Source organism: Danio rerio, chromosome 1 (genome assembly GCF_049306965.1).
Source record: "Danio rerio strain Tuebingen ecotype United States chromosome 1, GRCz12tu, whole genome shotgun sequence".
Lineage (NCBI taxonomy): Eukaryota > Metazoa > Chordata > Actinopteri > Cypriniformes > Danionidae > Danio > Danio rerio.
Window position 1 is genome coordinate 14,684,384 of NC_133176.1, and position 24,588 is coordinate 14,708,971.

Here is a 24,588-nt window from a genome sequence, read left to right on the forward strand (position 1 = left end):
CTATCATTCAGTGCTGATTACACACACCCCTATCTATCTTTTTGTAGTATTTATTCAGTACATCCACACTCTTAAAAATAAATCTATGAGAGCTGTCGCTGGGGTAGTACCTTTTCAAAAAGAACATATTTGCACTTAGAGGCTTTATATGGTTTCCTCAGAGGTCTATATTAGTACCTAAACATTTCAAGAGGTACACTTTTGTACTCTTTAGGTACTAATGTACCCTCAAGGTACTAATAAGGACCCTTTAGTTACAAATGTCTATTAGCAGTATCTGTTTATCTAGCTGTGCCTTTACTGTGTGAGAAGTGTACTACATCCGACAGTTCGCACTATTGTGTCTTTCTTTTCTTTTTCATTCTTTTATAACCTGTTTTAACACATTTCAATCTGTTTTTATCGGTTTTAATAATTGTAATTATTTTTTTATGTTTTGCTTCTTTTATTTTTGTTTATGTAAAGCGCTTTGAATTACCATTGTGCACTGTATGAAATGCACTTTATAAATGATCTATTCATCTAAACAAAATCAGCATCAAACAGTACATCTATCAATCTGACCATCCATCCATGCATTCATCCATCCATCCACCGATATAGATTTCTCTATATACTGAATAAATATACTGAATAGACTGAATAGACTGAATTGTGTGTGTTTTGATCCATCTATCTATCTATCTATCTATCTATCTATCTATCTATCTATCTATCTATCTATCTATCTATCTATCTATCTATCTATCTATCTATCTATCTATCTATCTATCTATCTATCTATCTATCTATCTATCTATCCATCTATCTATCAGTCCATATATCCATCCACCCACATAGACATAGATATCTCTATATACTGTCTATATCTATCTACCAGTATATCCATCCATCCATCCATCCATCCATCCATCCATCCATCCATCCATCCATCCATCAATCCACTGATATAGAGATAGATGTCACAATATACTGAACAGAATAATATCTATACCTATATATCAGTATTGATCTACCAGTCCATCCATCCATCCATCCATCCCTCCATCTACCCACCCATCCATCCAGAGATAGATATCTCAAAGTTCTGAATAATTTTACTGAATAGAACGAATTCAATCTGTACAGAATATAATACAGATAGATATCTATATATCTATCAGTGTTGATCCATCTATCCATCAGTCCATTTATCCATCCATCTATCCATCTAGAGATAGATATCTCCATATACTGAATTTATTGAATTCTATACTGAATAGAATACCATCTATATCTTTATGTATTTTGGTTTTGATCCATCCATCATTTTACTATATGTACAGTACTAGTCTTTCCATTCCATCACTGATTCAGATGCGTTTGATTCAGGTTTGACCTAAGTTCTGCTGAATAGTGAGTCTCCAGGAGCAAAGAAACTAATAGTCGACCATGTAATGTGATCCCATTGCTCAAGTGAGTTAATCGGAAACATTGCTCTACCTAAACGTGTTGTTATACATTAATGTATTGCATTGTGTGTATTTTTTTCTACTGAACATCACGCTGATCTCATAAGCAGGGTTTGATCTCATTGTAACAATGTTTTCCATCTCTTTCTCCGCGCTGTCTCTCAGCTACTTCCTCTTGCTTTCATCTGTGGCGCTGTCAGGAGACTGCTGCAATAGCTACGTGCGTGTTGCGTTTAGCACCCTCATTAACCACGCTTTTGTTTTGCCGCACCATGTTCAGACTTTACGCTTTGGAGAGAAACACAAAATAACAAGCGAAAGAAGGGAGGGTGAAAAAAGCACAACACTCTTTGAGCGATTAAATCTTTTCTCACCTCTCAATTCACCGCCGACGGCTGAGCCAGAAATAAGGGACCGTACAGACATGGAGAGAGGAAAGGAATGACTACATGGAGAGTTGTAGTTTGGTGCTGTTTGATCTGATGAGAGCTGATGGAAATGGGTCAGGATGGGTAGTCATGTAGGGCTGTGTGTCTTTTTGCCCTCTGGGGTGTGAATGACCTGTTGGGGCTCAATGCACAGGTTTCACACCCTTAGGGTTAGCGCACACTCTGACTATCTGTCAAATGCAGTCAGATGCCCAGCCATGTGAGAAGCACACATGTGTTTGTGTGAAGGAGCAACATGGCTATCATATCACCTTGAGAAAGCAACACAGTGTTAGTAGGGCTTGTGGGTTTCTAAATAATTAGCCATACAGCATACTTGTAAATAATGAGTTGTAACCTGAGACATGACAATTTTACAAGATTATTACATAAACACCAATGGCACGGTGTTTGTGTATAAATGAAAATGAATCCAATAAATTTTACAAGATTGAATATATATATATATATATATATATATATATATATAGTATAAGAATAAATAGTTTTTCTTAGTGGCTTTTGAGCATTTCTTACAACATTATTTACATTTGCACAACAGTTAATGCATTTCTCAAAACAATTAGTCATTTGTTCACATCATAGTAGCAGTTTCTCATTCCTTCCAACAAATTGCAAATGCTTTTAGACATGCATCGATTGCTTTCATACAACTTGCTGCTGTTTTATAACATCATCATTTGCTTATGTCATGTCAGTCAAAATAACTAAACTTGTGAATGCTGAATATTCACTCCATTTACAACTAATAATCCTCATTTCATTACTTGAGTCTTTACATACAAAAATGTTGAACTAGTTGTCAAAATCTGCCAAACAAATATTATAAAAAATGTTAACCTTTTTTTTTTTTTCCTGAAAATGTCTTTTAAAATGAACAGTTTGATGAATGATGTTGTAGGTTCAGTTCCGATACGTTCAGCAATATTGTTTACAGTTGTGCACAGCTCTACCCAAAGGAAGTTTATGTTTGTCGTAAATAAGGGTGTATTTGCACAATGCTGTGAGTAAACTACAGTTTCAAAAAGCAAAAGCAGTAAAAATGTGAAACATATTCAGTGTCTTGTACTCAGATACCTCCTTAAATGCAACGATTTCTAACTTTACTTTAGTTTTCAAATGGCTGTGCAAATAGTATATAGTGCTGTCTTGAGGATTTTCTGGAAGTGCCACCAAAATCTGACTTTTTTTGCATTGGAAAAAATTAACAGAGTAAACTGTCATAATGAAAACATGACAAAGCAATTTGACTTTCCTGTTCATAAACAATTGTGTCAGGACTTTTCATCTTGATGAAACTGACACTTTCATTGACATGAATACTTGCTTTTGAGGGAAGAGCTATCCATTTTGAGCAAGTGACACACTTTTGAAGGTTATCAGTTAATTTTTCAGTTTGAACTGATTGTTTTGATAAATGGATTAACTGTTGTGCAAATGTAAATAGTGTTGTGAGAAATGCACCAAAGTGACTAAGAAAAACTGTAAATCTAAGTGAAGAATTTGGATTGTTTCAAATAATATCTGTGACTATAACGTCAACATGGGGGTGAAAAATGTTCCAGTAGTAGGTTGTGGTTAATGAAGGCTGACTTCTAGTTCTATCCCTTAAATAGATTAATGATATTAAAAGCTGACTGTTCTGAAATGATACAAACTCGTTGCCTCAAAGCGAGAAGGTTGCTGGTTTGAGTTCTAGCTGGGTCATTTCCGTGTGGAGTTTGCATGTTCCCTCAGTGTTTGCTTGAGTTTCCTCTGGGTGCTCAGTTTCTCCCACAGTCCAAATACATGCGCTGAAGGTGAATGGAGTAAACAAAATAGGCCGTAGTGTATGTGTGTGTGTGTATGTGTGTGTGAATAAGTGTGTATGGGTGTTTCCCAGTGTACTGGGTTGCAGCTGAATAGGCATCTGCTGCGTAAAACATATGCTGGAATTGTTGGTGGTTTATTCCACTGTGGTGACCGCTGATAAATAAGGGACTAAGCTGAAGGAAAATGAATGAATGATCCAAACTTTTAATTGAACATCATATGCTAATCAATAACAGTAGTCATTTAAAATACAATTAAACAATACTATTACTCATTTTGAACTCTATCAACAAATTAATGGCGTTGTGTTCAGACTCTGTTTTCTTTTTTTATTATTTGTTTGTTGCAATGCTAGTGCTGTAATCTTGACTTTTAAATTCATCATGTTGCAGACAAGAAACTTGTCAAACTACTGCATGTTGCCTCCTGACCAATCACTGCCATTTTGTGCAACATGTGATGTCCTTGAGCAGATGGAAGTAGACTGACTTCCAGAAACAACAGTGTAAACAAACCTTGAGGAACCATCATAAAGGCAGGAGTTTCTTCCATAGCTCTGCCAAGCTTTCCTCCAGTTCAATTCCACATGGCAGGGCCAAAACTAATTCTCTGTGCTCCTATTGGTTGTTGTCAGAGGTGTGAAGGAACTCCTAATGGAAGACTGAAAAACATTTTTGCCCTTTATCTACCCCACCAAGAAAAAAAAAAATGTTTGGATTGCATTTCTTAACTCATGTCTAACTAATGTCGCTAATGTCGTTTTACAATAAAACCAAAATCAAGTGTAGTACTGAAACAGGATGTTTGTTTGATTTTTTTTAAAAACCAACAGTGCTGTGTGTATGCCATTATTTAAAACATGGTCAACCTTTTGGTAGAAGCAGTCAAAGGGTTAGAATATGTTAAGCTTTCTGTCAGGACACCGTTAAGCATCCCAGATGTGGGTTCTGTAATTGTTATCATAACACACTATGACACACAACATGAAACAAATTGATTGATTCTTGATGCTTGTTGTTTATAAATTACCACAATTCTTTACATCAAGACAATTGTGCCAAACATGGGCTGGTAGTTTACAAACCTTACAAGATTAATTCACCTCAAAAAAAAAAAAAAAAAAAAAAAAAAAAAAAAACTGTTAGTAATGACCCACCTTCATGTCTTTCCAATCCCAAGATCTTTGTTCATGAGTGCTCCCTCATCCTCCATAGACAGCAATAGTTCAGAGATCTTCAAAATCTAAAAAACAAAGAGCCTTCGGTGGTTTATCTGTAATCAAATAAATCTCCAAGAACACTTTTGTATCCCTCCCAACCCACCCTTATCAGGTCTTTAGGATGAATGTTTACTATGGGCAATATGATGTATTAACAACCAAAGCGTCTCTGCGCCCTCAAAACAGTCCAATAGAAATGTCTCAGTCATTCAATCCAATAAGAATATGCAATATCTTGCTTTTTTATGTTTGATGTTTGACAGTGAGCAGATATTTCTTTGCTTATTTCCATATGCTGTAAAAAATGCTGTGTTTCACACAATCAATGTATGTTGGGACAACATGAAGGAATCAAGTTAACTTATTTGTTTTTTGTTTGTTTGTTTGTTTGTTTGTTTGTTTTTACAAATTTAAGTGGATTTTACTTAAAACATAAAGTTGTCACCCCCCCCCCCTAAAAAACAAGATTTAAATAAACTTTAAATAAGTAGTTTGAACAAATAACATACATTATTTATTTATTTATTTATTTATTTATTTATTTATTTATTTATTTATTTATTTATTTATTTATTTATTTATTTATTTATTTATTTATTTAAGTGAGACATATTGCCATTAGGGCGAGGCAGTGGCGCAGTAGGTAGTGCTTTCAACTCACAGCAAGAAGGTCGCTGGGTTGCTGGTTCGAACCTCGGCTCAGTTGGCATTTCTGTGTGGAGTTTGCATGTTCTCTCTGCCTTCATGTGGGTTTCCTCCGGGTGCTTTGATTTCCCCCACAGTCCAAAGACATGTGGTACAGGTGAATTGGGTAGGCTAAATTGTCCATAATGTATGTGTGGATGTTTCCCAGAGATGGGTTGCAGCTGGAAGGGCATCCGCTGCGTAAAAACTTGCTGGATAAGTTGGCGGTTCATTCCGCTGTGGCTATTATAATAATTAATAAAGGGACTAAGCCGACAAAAAAATGAATGAATGAATAAATGATATTGCCATTAGTGAGCAGTGCAATTTTCAAACATTGTAATGCTCATAGTAAATCTGATCTGATGCAGAAGATTTAGGCAAACAAAGTCATAGATGAATGAATGTTTCAGGAGAATTGAATGACATGAGGGTGAGTAATTGATAGCAGAATTTTCATTTTTGATTGAACTAACCCTTTAATCAATCTAATTCAAACCTCTAAATTTAACTTTGTGTGTGTGTGTGTGTGTGTGACTGACTCATCAAAAATAACTTGTAAAAAAAAATTCAGTTGTTCATTAATCAGACGTCATAGTGTTCAGTGTTATATATGCAGAACTAAACATTCTATACAAGAGCATTTAATGAATTCAGTTTTATGTCTAGATTTTACCAACATTTTTTTTCTGATTTCTATTTTGTGATCATTGCACTTACATTATACTTTTTAAATGAACAGCCAAAATGCAAGCATCACTTTGGGGAGTATGATCAGTGCATGCAACGATGAATCTGAAACTTCAGTTCCCCCTTGCTTTGCATTTTTCCCTCAGCCTGCCTCTCGTTCAAGCCCCACTCCTTCTTTCTCCCATTCTGTGAGTTGTAAGAGCCCAAAATAAAATCAATTTCATGTGCTGCTGAAGCTTTAGATCTTTTTTCATTACTCTCAATTCTTCTCTCCGTCTTCCTCACTCTTAGTGGGGGTCTTTCGGTGGAGCCATATGGTGAGTGCGAGCGTATCAGGGTTGTTGATGGGTATTTCACCCCAACACAAAAGCCGGGGGCCAGCTGAATGATGCCCATGAATGCATGAGGACAAGCGGGGTGAAAAGGAACCTGTGGCCATGTCATAGAGGATCGCCGGGGAGGGGCTGCATATGACATCACAAAAAGGGGACAAAAGACTTTAGCAGGTCTTTCTCCTCGGTGTTCTCCACCCCCTGCCAGAAAAGCACCAGCTAATTATCCAGCGGCTGACAGGAGGGCTGTGCATGCATGCATTTGGCTGAGACTGAGCAGCCGGGTTCACATACTTTTGGCTCCAAGTGAGAAATGAAACATCTCCAGTGCTCTGATGAATGAGGTTCTTCATGCATGTATGTAACGACTTCTTTCAGAATGTTGCATATAAAAACCCAGAGTTTTCTTTTAAGCAATCATTAAAATCATTATTTAATGTTAAAATCTTGTAGACAAATCAATAGACACAATGAAGGGATTATTATTTTGATGAGTTGATGGCAAAAAAAAAAAAACATGCTGCATTCACAATTAGCAGATCAAGTTTTACACTAGATTTTTTTAATCAAATAAAGTTATTTACAAGATAAAAATAGCAACAAAAACAATATTATTAATATTAGTTATAAAGTATGATCTTATTTAGCATTCCTAATCCTGCACTCTCAGAAATAAAGGAATGCGTGTTGTCACTGGGGTGGTACCTTTTCATAAGGTACACATTTGTACTTAAAGGGTCCATATTGGTGCCTTAAAAATATACATTAGTACCTAAAAAAATTAAGAGGAACACTTTTGTACTTTTTAGGTACTAATATGTATCCTTGAGATATTTAAAATGCACCTTTAAGGTACAAAATTGTACTTTTGGAAAAGGGACAACCCCTGTGACAGCTCGCATACCTTTATTTCTGAGAGTGTACCCAAAACCTAAACCCAACTTTTACCTTACTAACTATTATTAAATTGCTAATTATTAGTAGCTAGTTATTATTAATCTAGTAGTGTTAGTTAATGGTTTGTTAATACCATGAATTGTTATCTACACTGTAAAAAGTTATTAGTTACTTAAAGCGAGTAAACCAATTGCATTAAAAGAAACAAGTTTACTTTAAGTAAATTTTTATGTAAGTCAACCCATTGTAACTTGTAATTGTTAAGTTGGCTTAACTTTTATAATTAAGCTAATTGTACTCACTTTTTTAAATAAAAGTAAAATAATCACTTTTTTCCATTACACCTCAATTATATTTGTTTTGTTCCCAGTTTTTCTGTATCTACACTCTCAGAAAAAAAGGTATGCGAGCTGCCATTGGAATAGTAACTTTTCAAAAGTTACACATACTTGAAGGATCCATATTGGTATCTCAAAAATATATATTAGTACCTACAAATTTTAAGGAAAATTAAACAGTTTTGTACTTTTCAGGTTCTAATATGTACCCTTGAGGTATTAAAGTGGAGGTACAAATGTTAATATTTTAGGTACAAATTTGTACCTTTTGAAAAGGTACCACCTCAGTGACAGTTCTCATACCTTTATTTCTGAGAGTGTAGCAAAATGACATAGTAAAATGAATCTTCTCTTCTAGACTTCAGTGTGTCTTTTAAATTCAATAAAAAAAATTCTGAAAACAGATGTGATAAAATAGTCTGACACTGTAGAAAGTGATTAGTTGACTTTAAAAAAAGTGATTACAAATAGCATAATTATAAAACTTAAGCCAATTTAACAGTTCCAAGTTACAATGGGATTACTTACATTATTTTTGTAAAGTCAACTTGTTGCTTTTAAGGCAACTGGCTTGCTTACTTTAAGTAATCACTTTTTACAGTGTAAAGTGTTACCCAACATTTAAGAATAAAAAGGTTAAAACAGTTCAACAGTTGACTTTTACCATTTTCTAATCCATTCAGTCTTTCTCCTGATGTGGCGGGAGCAAATTTAGCTTAGCATCATTGAATCACAGTAGATCGTTAACATCTTGTTCAAACAAATAAAAAAAAATTGACAGTTTTTGATTTACATTTACGATTTGTTGACCATGTTTTACACTGTAGATTTTTTTTTATCAAATACAGTTATTTACAAGATAAAAATTGCAAGATAAACAATATTATTAATATTAATTCTAATGTGTCCCTGGACCACAAAACCTTCTTACGTCTTATGTTTCTTGTTAAAAAAAAGTCTTATGTTACATGGGTTTAGTTTTTGTTAAAACAAAATATGCTTTTTTTTTCTATTTTGTAAATTTCCAACTGTAAATATATCAAAATTAATCTGTGATTAGTAATGTTATGTGCATTTTCTCAGCATTATAATGTTGTTGAACCCTCAGTTTGCATATAATTAAAATAGTTTTCCAAAATGTATCTCAGCCAAATATTATCTCATTCTAACAAACCATGCATCAATGTTGCCAAGTGAGAAATGAAGCATCTCCAGTGCTCTGATGGATGAGGTGCTTTAAGCATGTGTATGTAACAACTTCTTTCAGAATTTCGCATTAAAAAGCAGAATGTTCTTAAAAGCAATTATTAAAATCATTATTTTATTTTGAAACCTCATTGAATTTGATATAATATAAAATTAGACAAAATAAAGTGAGATTATATTGATGAATTAATAGAAAAACAACAACAACCCAGGCTCATTCTGAAAATGTACTGCTATATACATTTCTTGAGAGTGCCGAATACGTTCAAGGAGCTACATTTTTTTTTTCTTTTTACAGTTTTTGTTTTTGCAAATCCACCAAAAGTTGCTGTGTACACTTTTTCAGATCTCAATTTTTTCTCACGAGTGCCATCAGTGCCTGCTGTTTTTGTTTAAATCCACTAGAGGCCACTGTCGACTGACTGACTGACTTACTGACTGATCGACTGACCCACCCTCCTCCTTCCCTAAACTCAAACAAAAGTGTTTTCAAAAGCACTGATTGACTTGCCTACCCACTTCCCTAAACCCAACCGACAGTTTTAAAAAATAATTCACAAAAAGAAATAATGATGATTTTACCACATTTTCAGATTTTACCACATTCTCAACCTGTTATTTACTTCTTTATTTAATTTATTTTTTTAGCTTTTGTGTTTGTCTTACCTGTTTTCTGGAACTGTTCTTCGTCGGACTCGAACACTGTCGTCTTGTTCAACTTCTCTCTGGGTCTCAAGTTCGCAGACGTACTTGGTAAGCTACTGGACAAATTAGCAACAGCAAGAAAACCGTTTATAAGAAGGTAAATGGTCAGCTGGTATGTGAAAAAGAAACTGCATCATATCACCCTGTAGCGTTCGTTTTAAAAACAAAATGCAGCCATACGTACTTCTGGCTACGTAATTCATTAGCTCCAGAAATGTATGTAGGGCTACATTTTCAGAATGAGCCTATGTTGCAACCAAAATGCATATAGTTTTTGTTTAAGTTATCAAAATTAATTTTGGATAAGTGTGCATTGCAAAGTAAATAATTTATAAACTTTTTAAGGAACTTTTCTCATCATTTGAATTTTTTTAATCTTTAGCTTGCAGATTTTAAAATAATTATCCAATGTGTATCTAAGCCAAATAGTATCTTATCCTAACAAACCATGCATTGATGAAAATATTCTTTATTAAACTTTCATCTAATATTTAAATCTTGATTTAAGAAAAAAATAGACTTAAGGCTGGTTTTGGGGTTTAGGGTCACATATAGGCACCTAAAAAAGAAACAAAAACAAATGCAAACTTAGATAATAACACTAGAATAAACAATAATGGAAAAAAGACATTTATTCAGCATTGTTTTGCAAGGGTTTACCATGTGCATTGTTGATACGAATATTCAGATTATATGTGTGCCATAAGCACCCTGCTCTCGAATTGCAATGATTGCTAAGCAGCTTTCGATAAGAGAATGAGGCCAAACAATGATAGTATTCAGTGCCTGAACCCCCCTTTCTCCCTCTGTCCAGCTCTAAAACACATCTGTTTTCATGGTACTTGCCTGTCACACTATTGCCAACACCCTTTCAGTGGTATCCCTCCCACTCTCTTTGGGATGATGATGTTGGGTATGAATGTGCTACAGCACTAGACGGAGAGGAACATTTGGTGAGGGCTATGGCTAAAAGGAGCTCCCCATTCATGCACACACCATTACCCCTGCAAACATTCACTCTACAGATGGACTCTCTGAAAACACATGCACACACCCTTATTGTCTAATCATATACATTCTCCCACCATTCCCCCTGTATGGCTTTCTTTTGCATCTCAAATGAATTTATATCTCCTTTTTAAAAGTCAAATGCCTGATCTGAATATTTAGTTTATTTTAAAATATAAAACTTGCAAAGAACTTTCAGAGTTTCCCATATATAGTATTTGAAAAGTTCATAAGCAAAAACCTCTATGTGTCATCTGAAATGTCCTTCTAGAATGAGCATTGTTTTCAACCTCTTATGTTTTTGTTCAGTTATGTCATTTTAAAGGCAATGAAAGTAACCAATAACCATTCAAACTGAATTACTTAATCTACACACAAGAGTCTGAGAAAATTGCTTATCTTAGAAGAAAGTTTTAAATGGCGCTTAGAGGTTTTTGCATCTGAAGCCTTTTAAGTGAAGGCTTTGGAAAGCCAGAACCCAGATGTCTAACATTCACCATAGCTTAATATTTTATCTACACATAACACCTAGACAACAAATCCTGTTTTTTTTTTGGACATATTTGGGAGATTGTTGATCTGCCCAAAGTGAAAGGTGCATAATTTTCTCAACATTTTGACTATACTTTAACACTTTTTGAAGAAGGGTAGTTGACAGTGATTGCTGAGGTGTTCTGAGTGTCCAAGTCATGTGGGATATCTGATATTCCAGGCTGATCTCACGAGAAGTTGTAAGTATTTTATGTTTTGTCAGTTTAGTGGCTAATTTTTACAAATTCTACGAGTTCAGTACGAAATTGTACGATTTTAAAAAGGAGGCCTGGCACCCAACCCCAACTTTAAACCCAACCATCATTGGGTGAAGAGCAAATCATACTGAATTGTACGAATTAGATTGTACGAATTCATACGAATTAGCCACTAAATTAAAGAGTTACAAATTGCTGTGAGATTGTGTCAGATATTCTGGTGTAGATGTGGAGTAAAGGCTCTTTCATCTATTTAAAAGAACACTCCACTTTTTTTTTTTAAAGGCTCAAACAGTTCAACAGTTGTCTTTTACCATTTTTTAATCCATTCAGCCCATCTCCGGGTATAGCGGGAGCACATTTAGCTTAGCTTAGCATCATTGAATCACATTAGATCATTAGGATCTCACTCAAACAAATAAAAAAAAAAAGAAAATATTTGACAGTTTTCCTGTTTAAAGCTTGACACTTCTGTAATTAAATCACATACCAAGACTGATGAAGAATGAAAAGTTGCTATTTTTTAAGCCGATATGCCTATAGGAACTCATAAAGGAGCTTTGTTGTCGTACCATGGCTGCAGCAAGCAATGATATTATATACAACAAAAATTATTTTCAAAAATGAAAATGATTTAGTCAGTACCAAAAACAAAACACAAAATATTCAAACAGATTAATCAAGAATCATGGTGCAAAAAAGATGAAACACCCAAAAAATATTAAAGAAAATCAGTAAACACTTTAGGTCACAATCCACACTATTAACAACCCATTAGCTAACACTACTAGCTTAATAAACTAATAACTAGTAATGTATTAATAGTTAGTAAGGTAGAATTTGGGTTCAGGTGTTGGGTAGGATAAGGAATGCAGAATAAGATTAAAATTTATATTTACTAATTAATTGTTATTTCTTGATAATTGGCAGGTAACAAGTCGGTAGTTAATGGAATGAGTTGTGAGCTAAACTGAAGTGTTTCAGAAAATTGTAATTACCAGGACAAATTATAAAATACAAAATATGAAAATCCAACGCTAACTCATGGCAATTTGTAACTTTTTCCGTACAATCTCATTCATACAATTTCCATCTTAAAATGGTGGTTGGGTTTAGGGGCGGGGTTTGGTGCCATTTCTCCTTTTTAAAATGGTACATGTTCGTATGAATTAGCCACTAAACTGAACAAGACATAAATGTAAAATACGTAAACTTTAAATACTTAGATTTCCTCTTGAGATGCAGGCTGAAAAATGCAGTTGATTTTCTAGAATGTAATTAATGTAGCAGCATTTTGTATTCCAGCTATATAGCATATCAGCATATTGGAATGATTTCTTAATGGCTGCATTAAGGGCTGCCAAAATGACATGACATTTGTTTTAATGTGTAACAACATATCACAATATTACTATATTCACTATATTTTAGATCAAATAAATGCACATTTTGTGGGAAAAAAAACATTTAAATAAACAGTTGAAATACATTATGAAAGGCATTTTCTGAGAAGTTCTGAATGGCTCACAATTTAACAATTCAAATTCGTAAAATCTCTTTCACGCACATTTTCATTGTGAAACCCTCCATTTATCCCTCTAACGGCTGACACAACACTTTATCTCAGATGATGAAAAAAGTTATTTTTTCCATGTTTCGAGTTTGTAGACCAAAACACTCTCCAACTCCCTCAAGACCCTCTCAGCGTCCAAACTTTTCAGGTTCTTTCTCTGAATGCATATCAAAATAATGACCATGCCTGGCAGTGAGAAGAGGCCTGGGCCATTGTTGGGGTTGTCAGGGAGGTCTCATTAAAAGGGACCAATGGACAAATGGGGCGCCTGTAGGCCTTTGTCTGAATGGAATACCCACACACTAAACTTCCACTCCATCACTCCGGGACCCTTATGGCTCAGCAATCCCCTCCCAATGGACTCAATCTAAATCTGCTGTACCAGAAAGCACCAGCTCAGGAGTGAAATATTGCTTGTCCCTCCCAGTCCCTTTTTCTTTGGACGGGACAGTTGGATAGTGAGGTCCGGAATGCTAAGCTGGGGGTTCTTTATTAGGTTCACTCATGGGTCATATCAACTTTTCAAGGGGTGATTTACGCCCATGGTGGCCGGTTTGGGTTTTTAAATGACGATTTGGATTTGTGTATGTGTCCAATTTAAGGTGGGATCCAAAAATAGATATAAAAATGGAGAGTGCGATATGTTTCACTGCTCTGCCATGCTAAAATAAGATGCTCTTTTAGCGGGTGCAAATGAACTGTCAGGGGTTTGGAGACAAAACTATTTCGGCTGCAGCAATAGTGCAGTGTTAAATGCTTTTGCTCCTTGTCCTTGCCTGACATTTACAGATAAAAATGCAAAAGCCTTTTAAAAATAGTCATTAAAAAGCACAACTTTTTCAAAATTCATCGTATTGAACTTGGGGAAGTGTTCTGCCCTCTAACAACAAATGGTCTTTTAGTGGTTATTTTTAATACCCCCCAAACCTCCCCCCCATGCATTTCAAAGAATGCTGGAAAATTCTAGCTTTACTAAATATAGCTGCTATGACTGTGATCACAGTAACAAAAACCATGTGTACTTTTTCATTTCCCAGTTTTTGGGATGTGAAAGGATGTTTTTTTTACCCTCTTGTTTCTGTGGTGAACTGAGTGGGTGATGGGATGGATCCCCTTCAGGAAGTCCCATGACCTCTGTGTGTCAATTTACACCAGGGGTGTCCAATCCTGCTTTTGGAGGGCTGACGTCTCACAGATTTTATAGCTTTAGCATGCCTAAAAGTTACTAGCACTGTGGCTGAAACCACTCAATTGGTCACAGTACAGTAGTGTAATATAACTAAGCACAAATACTCAAATTACTCTAAAATTACTGTAATTGAGTATGTCAGCAACTACGACATTCTCTAGACTTGTCCCTTAAGGATGGCAGAATACCATCTTGGTCTTTTTGACATGGAAAAAACAATTGTTTTTTTCATTTTCTCTCAAAAGGAAGATATCTTTTTTTAAAACTCAATGTTGTCCAATGTTGGGTGTTCTCCCCTTACTTTCTTGAAAGTTATGTGGGAGAACAAATTTTAGTGAAGAAGAATAGCTGTCGGTCTGTTCTGGTATGTTTTTTCAAAGGTGCCGCGATATCAAACCACAAGCAAGTTTATTTATTTAACGCCAGTTCATCTCAATAAGATATTTCCTAAAGTTGCTCACTGTTGTATTAAGTGCAAATCCAATGTTGGTACTGTGATGCATGTATTCTTGGGACTGTGACATGATTAAGACACACTGAAAAGAAATCCACAAATTAGCTCAAAAGATTATTGGTAAACCTTTGCCTCTTGCTATTTATCTTCTGAATTGTAAAACTGCTTTACACGTTAGTCATGGACTAGAATCTGTGTTACACCTTTGTAAAACACATCTATTCACTTACCCAAATAATCCACTTTTCTGGACTCATATCTGAAAATGAAATAATTATAACTTAACTAATGTTAATAGATAAACATGTTGAGGATTAGCTGATATTCTGCTGATTTCTAAAATGATAAGACGTTTTTCCACAATAGCACTGTAGTGTATACTAAGCAAATTGAAGCTTCTTTTACATTGACACATTAAAGTGTCATTACGCTTGGCCTTTCAGGAAAAGGTTGTGCGAATGTGTCAAAAAAACAAAAAACAAAGCAAAACAAAACTGTGGATTGATAGTATATGTGTTATATTGATGCATTCTGTCAGTGAACTGTATGGCTTGTTGTCATCATCAAGTTGTTGGGTTGACATTGATGCAAAAGAATTACATTAGCACAAACGCTGACACAGACAAATGTGGGTTATTGTTGTTTAAGACAGAACTGTGTATTGAAAATCTACTGTAAAATTACAGCAAAAAATATTTGTGAACTACAGTAAATTTCTGTAAATTAACGTCCATTTTTTTACAGTAAGGTTCTGTAGTTTAACAGCCATTATTTTACATTTGTTAAGCTTCTGGAAAAAAAATATATATATATTTTTTTTACAGTGTAGTCTAAACTCTTAAAACAGATCAAAACTAATGTTTAAAGGCAAACCTGTTGACGTTTAGTTAATATGTTGACTAATTCCTAAAATGATAAGACGTTCTTCCACAATAGTAGTTTCAAGAGTTAACACTTAGCTGATAATTGATTATAAAGCATGTTTGGCATGCTGTCCCGGCATGCAAGCCTTGAGCTCATAAGATTCTCGAGCACAAGGCTCGCTCCTGCTTGCAGGGTGAAAGGGAAGTTTGGGCTCAGGTAGGTCTCAATAACTCTCCCTTTATTAAGGGCTAATGACAAGTTAGGAATTGCTATAGAGATATGCTGCTGGTTAATAGCTAGACTATAGAGCCACTTTAGATTGATCAATTCACTTATGACACATGTCTTTGGCCTATGGGAGGTATCCGGGGAACCCTGGGGGGAAACCCACACAAGCTCTGGGAGAACATGTAAACTGCCCACAGAAATGCTAACTTGCCTGTTAAGGACTTGAACCAGTGATCTTCTTGCTGTGAGGCAACAGTGATAACCACTGGGCTGCCATGCTGCCCTAAAAAAGAAATGGGGAGGAGTAGGGGTGGAAGGGGGGGTTCGTCAAGGCAATGAGACCTGAAGTAAGAAACTCTGATTATTTATAATGAGTTAGGAATCATCTGATTAGTGAATTGGTGAATGCGGGACCAGCTGTGATCAATCATTAGCATGTGCTCCTCTCAGAATTTGTTTATGAATAAACTTATTTACAAATGTGAAGCTTCTTCTACTCTACAGACATATAAAAACTGACTCTTAGCTTCTTAAATGTGTACTAGCAAAGCTGTTAGCTTAAGCCATTACGCTTGGCCTTTCAGGAAAAGTTTGTTTCAGGAATAAATAAACAGTATGTGGATTGAAAGTGTGTGTGTGTTATGCTGATGCGTTCTGCAGGTGAACTCTGCCACTTATTGTCGTCATCAAGTTGTCGACATAGTGATGCAAATTAATCACATTAGGACAAACGTTGACACAGACAAGTGTGTGTGTGGTTGTCGAAGAGAAACCTTTGTGTAAACCCAGATGTTGATCCCAGTCCAGGCTCTGCGGGTGGAAAAGTGTCACCTCGACTTCCCTTTCAATTCCCTAAAGATATTATTGAATGCAGGCTCGCATCACAATGAGAACTTGGAAGCACGGTTCCTGTATGGGTCCCGGCAGTGCATTACGAAGCCCAAATAAGCATTCCCTAGTATGCTTGCTCAAGCAGTTTGCTTCACTTTATTGTTTTAAAGTTTAATGTAGATATTTTTGAGAATATCCTTTTGTTCTGGGGTGGAAGGAAAAGAGCTTCAGCCTTAATGGGTTCATGATGGAGCCATTCATTTTATGGACATAAATGTCAGCAGTAATAAAAGTTGTTAGAGCGTGATATCAATCTTCAGCGTGTTTTGATATTTTGCTGCAATATCTGAATTTCTTTAGCAAGGAGAATGCATCTCTGTAATGTAAAGCTAATTGAATTTGCGGTGGTCCACTTTTGCCAGAAACGTGAGGGGAGTTTTATGAGATAAGTCAGGTTGACATCATGCATTCTGCTGGCTGGGAGGAGGAACGCCCAGTGAAGACACTGCATGGAGCAGATGAGTAGGAGAAAGCCTGAGTGGAGAAATCAGGAAGACACTTTATCATCATTAGCGGAGAAAAGGTAAACCAAACACAAACATTTTGGCTAACTTTTGCTTCGCATTCGAAACTTGACAGCATACCCCCCACTGAGCAGTGATATTTCTCCAAATCACAAGACACAATCGTTGGACTTAAGCTGAAAAAACACTCGAAAGTAGTAAGGAAAGAAAGAGAGAGCGAGCAATCTGTCATCCGCCAGAGTGAGCAAACTAACAAAACACAACAGCAAGTTCATAAATTAGTTATTCAGCCAAATTAAATACATGTCTGCTGTCAAACTGAAAGCATAAAGGAAAACGCTGTAGGGTTCAAGATAAACACATTTTCAGAGTATTTTCCTAATTCCCTCCAGCAATGAGTTGTACAACTAAAGTCTGTTCAAGAATGCACTTGTAAAAACAAGGCAAAAAGATTTACTTCACATTTTGCTAGAAAGCAGGGCCCGGTTAACCCTTGATGGCAAATGTTACAATATGTACCACATAAGCACAATATTTTGAGATAATGACAGCGTCACTTGAGTCACTTCTCAGTAAACTACGGCTCTTTGTAGTAAATGCTGCACTTAATATTAGTTGAGGGTTTCCCAGTGATGGGTTGCGGCTGGAAGGGCATCCGCTGCATAAAACATATGCTGGATAAGTTAGTGGTTCATTCTGCTGTGGTTTCCCTGGATTGATAAAGGGACTAAGCCTAAAAGAAAATGAATGAATTTGGTCACTTTATTAGGTACACCTTAATAGTACTGAGTTGGACTCCTTTTGCCTTCAGAACTGCTTTAATCATTCGTGACGTAGATTCAACAAGGTGCTGGAAATATTCTGGTATATTTTGGTCCATATTGACATGATAGCATCACACAGTTGTTGCAAATTTGTTGGCTGAACATCCATGATGTGAATCTCCCATTCCATCCCATCCAAAAGGTGCTCTATTGCAGGGGTTCCCAAACTTTTCAGCACGTGACCCCAAAATAACAATGCCAGTGACTCGCGACCCCCAATATCCTCTGAGGTGGTTATAAATACAGAAAACTTGCATGCAATGGCACACACACACCAATAGACCAAAGTCTATTCTTTGTTTAATTTTTTTTATTGTATGTCAGTGCTGTAAATGGGCCAGAAAATCAATCTGCTGCATCTGACGCTATTGCTGTCTTTAATATAATGTATTTACCCCAGGGGTCGCAATCCAATAGAACTAGTAAATAAGCTACTATAAACGACTGTTTTTTTTATCTTCAGTTGGTTATGGATAAAATATGGTAATTCTTATGGCCTAATAATAATAAGTAGATTTTTGGAAATCACCAGGCGACCCCCCTTCATTGTTCCGCGACCCCTCAAGGGGTCCCGACCCCCACTTTGAGAACCACTGCTCTATTGGACTGAGTTCTGGTGACAGTGCTGGCAATTTGAGTACAGTGAACTCATGTTCACAAAACCAGTCTGAGATGATTTGAGCTTTATTACATCAATACCACAAGCCTAAATTGTTAAAACAAAGAAGGATGGCTAAATGCTTTCATGTTGTTGATGACCAATTGTGATCCTACCATCTAAATGTCACAGCAGAAATTGAGACTCATCAAAACAGAAAACGCTTTTCCAATCTTCTATTGTCCAGTATTGGTGAGCCTCTGCGAATTGCAGTCTCAGTTTCCTGTTCTTAGCTGACAGGAATAGAATCAAGTGTGGTCTTCTGCTGCTGTAGCCCATCTGCCTCAAGGTTTGATGTGTTGCGCGTTCACAGATTATCTTCTGCATATCTCATTTGTAACGAGTGATTATTTGAGTTACTGTTCCCTTTCTATCAGCTTGAACCAGTCTGGCCATTCTCCCCTGACCTCTGGCATCAACAAGGCATTTGTGCCCACAGAACTGTTGCTCACTGCATATTGTTTCTTTTTCAGACCAATCTCTGTAAACCCCAGAGAAGCTTGTGTGTGAAAATCCCAGTAGATCAGCAATTTCTGAACAACATCAACAACCATGCCACATTCAAAGTCACTTAAATCACCTTTCTTCTCCATACTGATGCTCAGTTTGAACTGCAGCAGATCGTCTTGACCATGTCTACATCCCTAAATGCATTGAGTTGCTTTCATGTAATTGGCTGATTAGCAATTTTCGTTAATGAGCAGTTGGACAAGTGTACCTAATAAAGTGGCCGCTGAGTGTATATGTAATTTATGCAACATAATTGCACCCATATTCAAAATTATGAAACATTTCATTTTTTGTATTTATTTTTAATTCATAATATTATTTTTTTCATTCATTTTGTTAAATTTCATTTAGGAAAATAAATGTATATGCATTTCTATTTATATAAAATACAATTAAAATGTGTTACTTATTGATTGTGAACATCAAAACAGGACATTTTGTTTGTCCTTGACCTAGATACAGTACAGAAATTTAAATGTACAGTAAAATAGTATGTGTTAAACTAAACTAATTTTGCCAAAGTACATTAAAAACAGCATTACTAAACCAATGCAATTTTCACACAAAACAATTGTTTCTTTAACCTTTGCATTCAGTAGCTTTTGTATTTCAAAAAAAAAAAAAAAAAAAAAAAAAACTAAGCAACACAAGTGACAGGTAAATAAAAAAAAACTAAATAAATAAATGTGACAGTAGGAAAATAATAACAATAAAATAAATGTTATACAAGAAAATTTAATTATATTTACTTTTGCAATATTATGTTATGCATTTACTTTATTTACATGTATTATTTTTAACATAAATACATAATTAAACAAATAAATGATTCACAAAAATAAATAAATAATTAAATAAATAAAACAATGTTTACATTTGTATTATTATTATTTGCATTTACTTCACTTACATGTTATTCTTATAACTTAAATAAATAAATACAAAATAAATAAATAAGTTAATAAATAAATAAATGTAACAGTAGGAAAATAATAGCAATAAAATACATGCTATACAAGCAAATGTAACAATGTTTACATTTGTATTATTTTCTGCATTTATTTCATTTACATTTTTTAATAAATCTAAAATAAATAAAAAAACAAATGAACAAACAAATAAATAAACAAATGTAACAGTAAAAATAATAGCAAAAAATAAATGCTATACAAGAAAATGTAACAATATTTATTTTTTATTATGATGTTCTACATTTTCTTCATTTGTATTTTATTCTTTTTAAAATAAACAAACAAACAAACAAACAAACAAACAAACAAACAAATGAAAAATAATAAATAAACATAAATAACCAAACAAAATAAATAAATAAATAAATAAATAAATAAATAAATAAATAAATAAATAAATAAATAAATAAATAAATAAATATAACAATGGGAAAAAATAGCAATAAAATAAATGTTATGCAAGTAAATGTAACAATATTTACTTTTGTATTATGATTTTCTGCATTTACTTCATTTACATGCTATTATTTTAAATAAATAAATAAATAAGTAAATAAATAAATAAATAAAACATACAAACAAACAGAGCTGCAGATTTTAACACATGGTAGTCATGTTTCTTACCATTAGATTTAGCTTAAAGTCATCAGTCCAGTTTACAGTTTGTATTTAGCACCGTCCAGTGATTGAATGAATGAGATGGAGGTTACAGTAACACGTGCAGACGTAACCTCTGTCTTTCAGAGTTCAACAAAAAGCAAGCAAGCTTCAGCTCGGCTCAACGAGTAAAACAGAGACAAACATATTTGTTTGGACTTGAAAAGAGAGGAAAAAGCAAAACACAGAGAAAGAGAGAGAGAGAAGGAGAGATAGAATGTGTGCGTGAGGCAAATGCTTTCGCACAGAGCAGAGAAAATAGCTGTCTGTAAATGTGTGATAGTGAGAGAGCGACTGACAGTCCGGCCCAGAAAAAAAGTGTGAATGAGAGAGAGGAAAAATTGAAGACAGGTACATTGAAAAGTCAAAGGGAAAAAAGACACCTCCAGTAAAAGATGTTAGAGGTGTTAGCGGTGATAGAGGAAAGGCTTAGCTGTCATAGTCTTCTGCCTCATTTGGGGGAAAACCGAAAAGACAACCTGCACTGGAAACACACGGCCGTCAAAAAAGAGAGACGTAAACACTGACAAAGAGTGAAACAGAGGGAAATGAAAGAGACAGAAACCAGTAGAGATGCCTCCTTAACCCCATAGGCAGCGTCTTGTTTTTGGTCTTTCTCTCTCCCTCTCGCTCAATGTCTCCTGTAAATTCAGCAAACACACTTTCTTTGATGTCTCACACAGATGGCAGAAATCCTTTTCCTCGCTGCCTGCCTGTCTGCCTGCCTGTCTGTCTGTCTGGGCAACCCTTCACTGCCAGACTGAGGTGTGCCAATGTGGGTTCAAAACACTTACATGTAAAGAAGGGGAGCTTTTTTTTCACCGTAGTTTCCACTCATATCATTGTTTTGTCGGCTGATGCAAGAGAATTGACTTCTTTATATCATGTCAAAAGTCGAAAAGTTCTTCAAGCCTCCACTTGACTTTGTGTGCATGATGCAATAGACGTCTGCGAGGAGGAACAAATTAAATTTTGAAAGCTTTTGAAGCAGACCTGAGACGGTTCGCATCAGAATCTGGGTTGTTTGGTTGTCGAGAAAGCTGTTTTCTGATTTTAAAGACAGAAAGGTGGGTATGTGGTAAAGTTTGAAGTTAGTATTTGTTTAAAGTGTTTGTGTAAAGTGCAAGTCAAGCAATTTAGAACCACTTGTTTAGTAAACAAAGCAAGTCTCTCATGTAATATATCTACTTAAATACAGAATATAATACTTTACAAAGGTTATTGAACATATGTACATTTGTATATATTAATCAATAATATTGCTGAAATTAATATTAAAACTGAATAAATATATATTTCTACATTTTAAAAATGTAAATAAATAGATTGAATGATGATGATTCCATGTGGGCCTACTCGTACCTTATTGCCTTCGAATTAAAAATGCCTTTAAAATGCACATTTGTTGTATATTATTGTGATAAAATGCATTGTTTTAATATCTACTTGTCTTTGGACACATAATGCCTTTGGAAAGCCGCTTATAATCTTTGTTTCTTTTTAATACATCTGTGACCCATCTTAAGACCCAAAGCAATCTTTCTTTTTCTTAGCTTATAGAAGTAAACAGAAGTTTGTAATGCCAGAGCAGCAATATTTTTTTTTGTTAACATCCCAATCCATTCCAATCTGCTACATAAAAATATAGAAAAATCATGTCAACTTCTTGGTTGAATGAAAGCAGTAAAAAAAACAACAAAAAAAAAAGTTAACAAAAAAGGATATGAAAGATTTCAGGAGAATTCAGAATTAATCAAAAAGGTTAACATTTATTTTCCAGATGCAAGTTTTTCTTGCCAATTACAGAATCAGAGAATAAAAGCCAGTTCAGAAGTAAATGCACAACATCAATTACTTAAAGGGCCATGAACCACCCCCCTCTCCCCCCCCCCCCCTTCAGCAGGGTTTTTTCAAACCTCTAGTTTAAAAAAAAAGTCAGGAAAGTGGGCGTGTCCAGCTCTGTTTAGGAAGAAGTGTCAGAGGAGCAAAAGCAATTTGCATGAAAATGGGAGTGGCAGTTTGGGCATGCGCTGATTTTCACAGAAGCAAAACTCACACACATGCATGGCAAATGAGAGAGAAAAAAAACTCTTAATTTCTCGGAAACTTAGATGCACTCTGTAGGTAGCGTCAAAAAGTTGTGTGTGTTATGTGACAAAATGTGGCGAAAGTCCTACACGATGGCAAGTTTGATTCTGGTGCTAACATGTTTACACTCTGTGTAATAGTTAGTTCGATACAAACAAACAAAGACCACTGGTCGCTCACTCACCAAATCTGTAGAGACAGGACAATCAAAACCAACTAGAGCTGTGTCTTTATTAAGAGGAGATGAGCAGCAAATCCGGATCTCACCATTTCCAGATGAGAAAAGCTCTCAGCTAAAAAAATGTTCCTTAGACACGTATTGTTGTCGTGCGTCGCTTGCACTGTAATCCACACGTGAGTGCAGCTGCGCTCTCATAGAGAGAAAATGAAAACAAAAACCTTCACTGCAGCAAATTATAAAAGCAACACTGCACGCTTGTTTTGGCAACACAACGTGGCGTCTCTCTGCCATCTGAACACTGTAATTGGTAAAAACAGTCTTCGAAGCTATCATGCACATTAATGAAGTTGCACCGCTGCAAGTGCGCTGATTGGTTTGAACCAAGTCTTACTCATGAATGAATGCAGCACACTCAGAGATGTAATAAGGCAGTCCCAGGTACAGAGGTCCAGTCTACATGCTGGAATATACGTTAAGATCTCATGGCCGTGACGCAGCTTCAAAAATTCGTTATAAACCGGAAGTACGAATTTGGTTGAAATAATGCAAAAACAACCAATTTTCACTTTTTAGTGAAACATGTGTGTCCTGATAGTCTTTTTAGCAGCATGGGACACATATATAACTGTCAACAGCTCAAAAAATTTGTTTTGGTGTGACCCTTTAAAGATAAATGTAAGAGTAGATGGAAATCAAAATTATACATAGTGTTGAGATTGAGACCTATCCCCTACGGGCTGTCTGGATACAGACTTATGACCCTGAGACATTTTGTCCTTCTCTTTAAATACCCTTGGAAATCAATGAATCGTTCTTGTGTTAAAGTAAACCAGTGACTTAAAGATTTACTCATCTGTTGGGATTTAATCAAAATTTATCAAAGATAGTAAAAAAACCTTGTTACCAGAGTATTTATCAATACCAGAGGGGAAGGAAAATTTAGGAAAGAGGGCAAAGTCTATCCTGGGCTTTTTTCTTCAGATTTCAGAGTTTTTGTTGTTTTATTATAGGGCAAATTTAAGTCTGAGTAAAATCCATCTCTATGCTATTATACATTACAACCATTAATGTATATATTTGTTTTTTGTTGCTTTGGAGAAGTAACGTAAATTCTTTTAAATAATAGGTCACCTGCTTCTCGTCATAAGCCACGGCTGTGTTCAAAATGTTTTTAAAGTGCACTGCGAAGAGAATGCAATTGTAAATATGAAGATCACTAAAACTGAACTGTAAAAATACTTTGAAGCAAATTACACCTAAGAGAAATTACTTTTTTTTTCTTTTTTTTTCTAAATGTTAGAATGTTCTAAATCTTCTTCTTCTTCTTTGGCCTTAGTCCCATATGGTTACAGGGTCAGCTCTTTGAAACAAAACATTTTTAGACTTGTCCATATGATAACGACTTTTTTTTACACACTGCAGCCGACCTGTCACCCTTATACACTACGGACAATTTAACCTACCCAATTCACCTGCAGCATGTCTTTGGACTGTGG

At 35.2% G+C, this 24,588-nt stretch overlaps 1 protein-coding gene across 3 annotated transcripts in view; it reads right to left on the minus strand.

Annotated features, from left to right (window-relative positions):
- The window catches only part of LOC137489979 (uncharacterized), a 656,302-nt gene that overhangs the window by 13,320 nt on the left and 618,394 nt on the right, over positions 1-24,588 (minus strand). Inside the window, exons 8-9 of one of the 3 annotated variants that reach the window (XR_012405510.1) lie at positions 9,745-9,836; positions 4,869-4,954 (exon numbers count right to left, since the gene is read on the minus strand). The gene's annotated coding sequence lies outside the window, so the exon portion shown is untranslated. Of the gene's footprint in view, positions 1-4,868; positions 4,955-9,744; positions 9,840-24,588 lie in introns of all 3 variants that reach the window. The other 2 variants (XR_012405512.1, XR_012405535.1) reach the window with 2 other exon arrangements.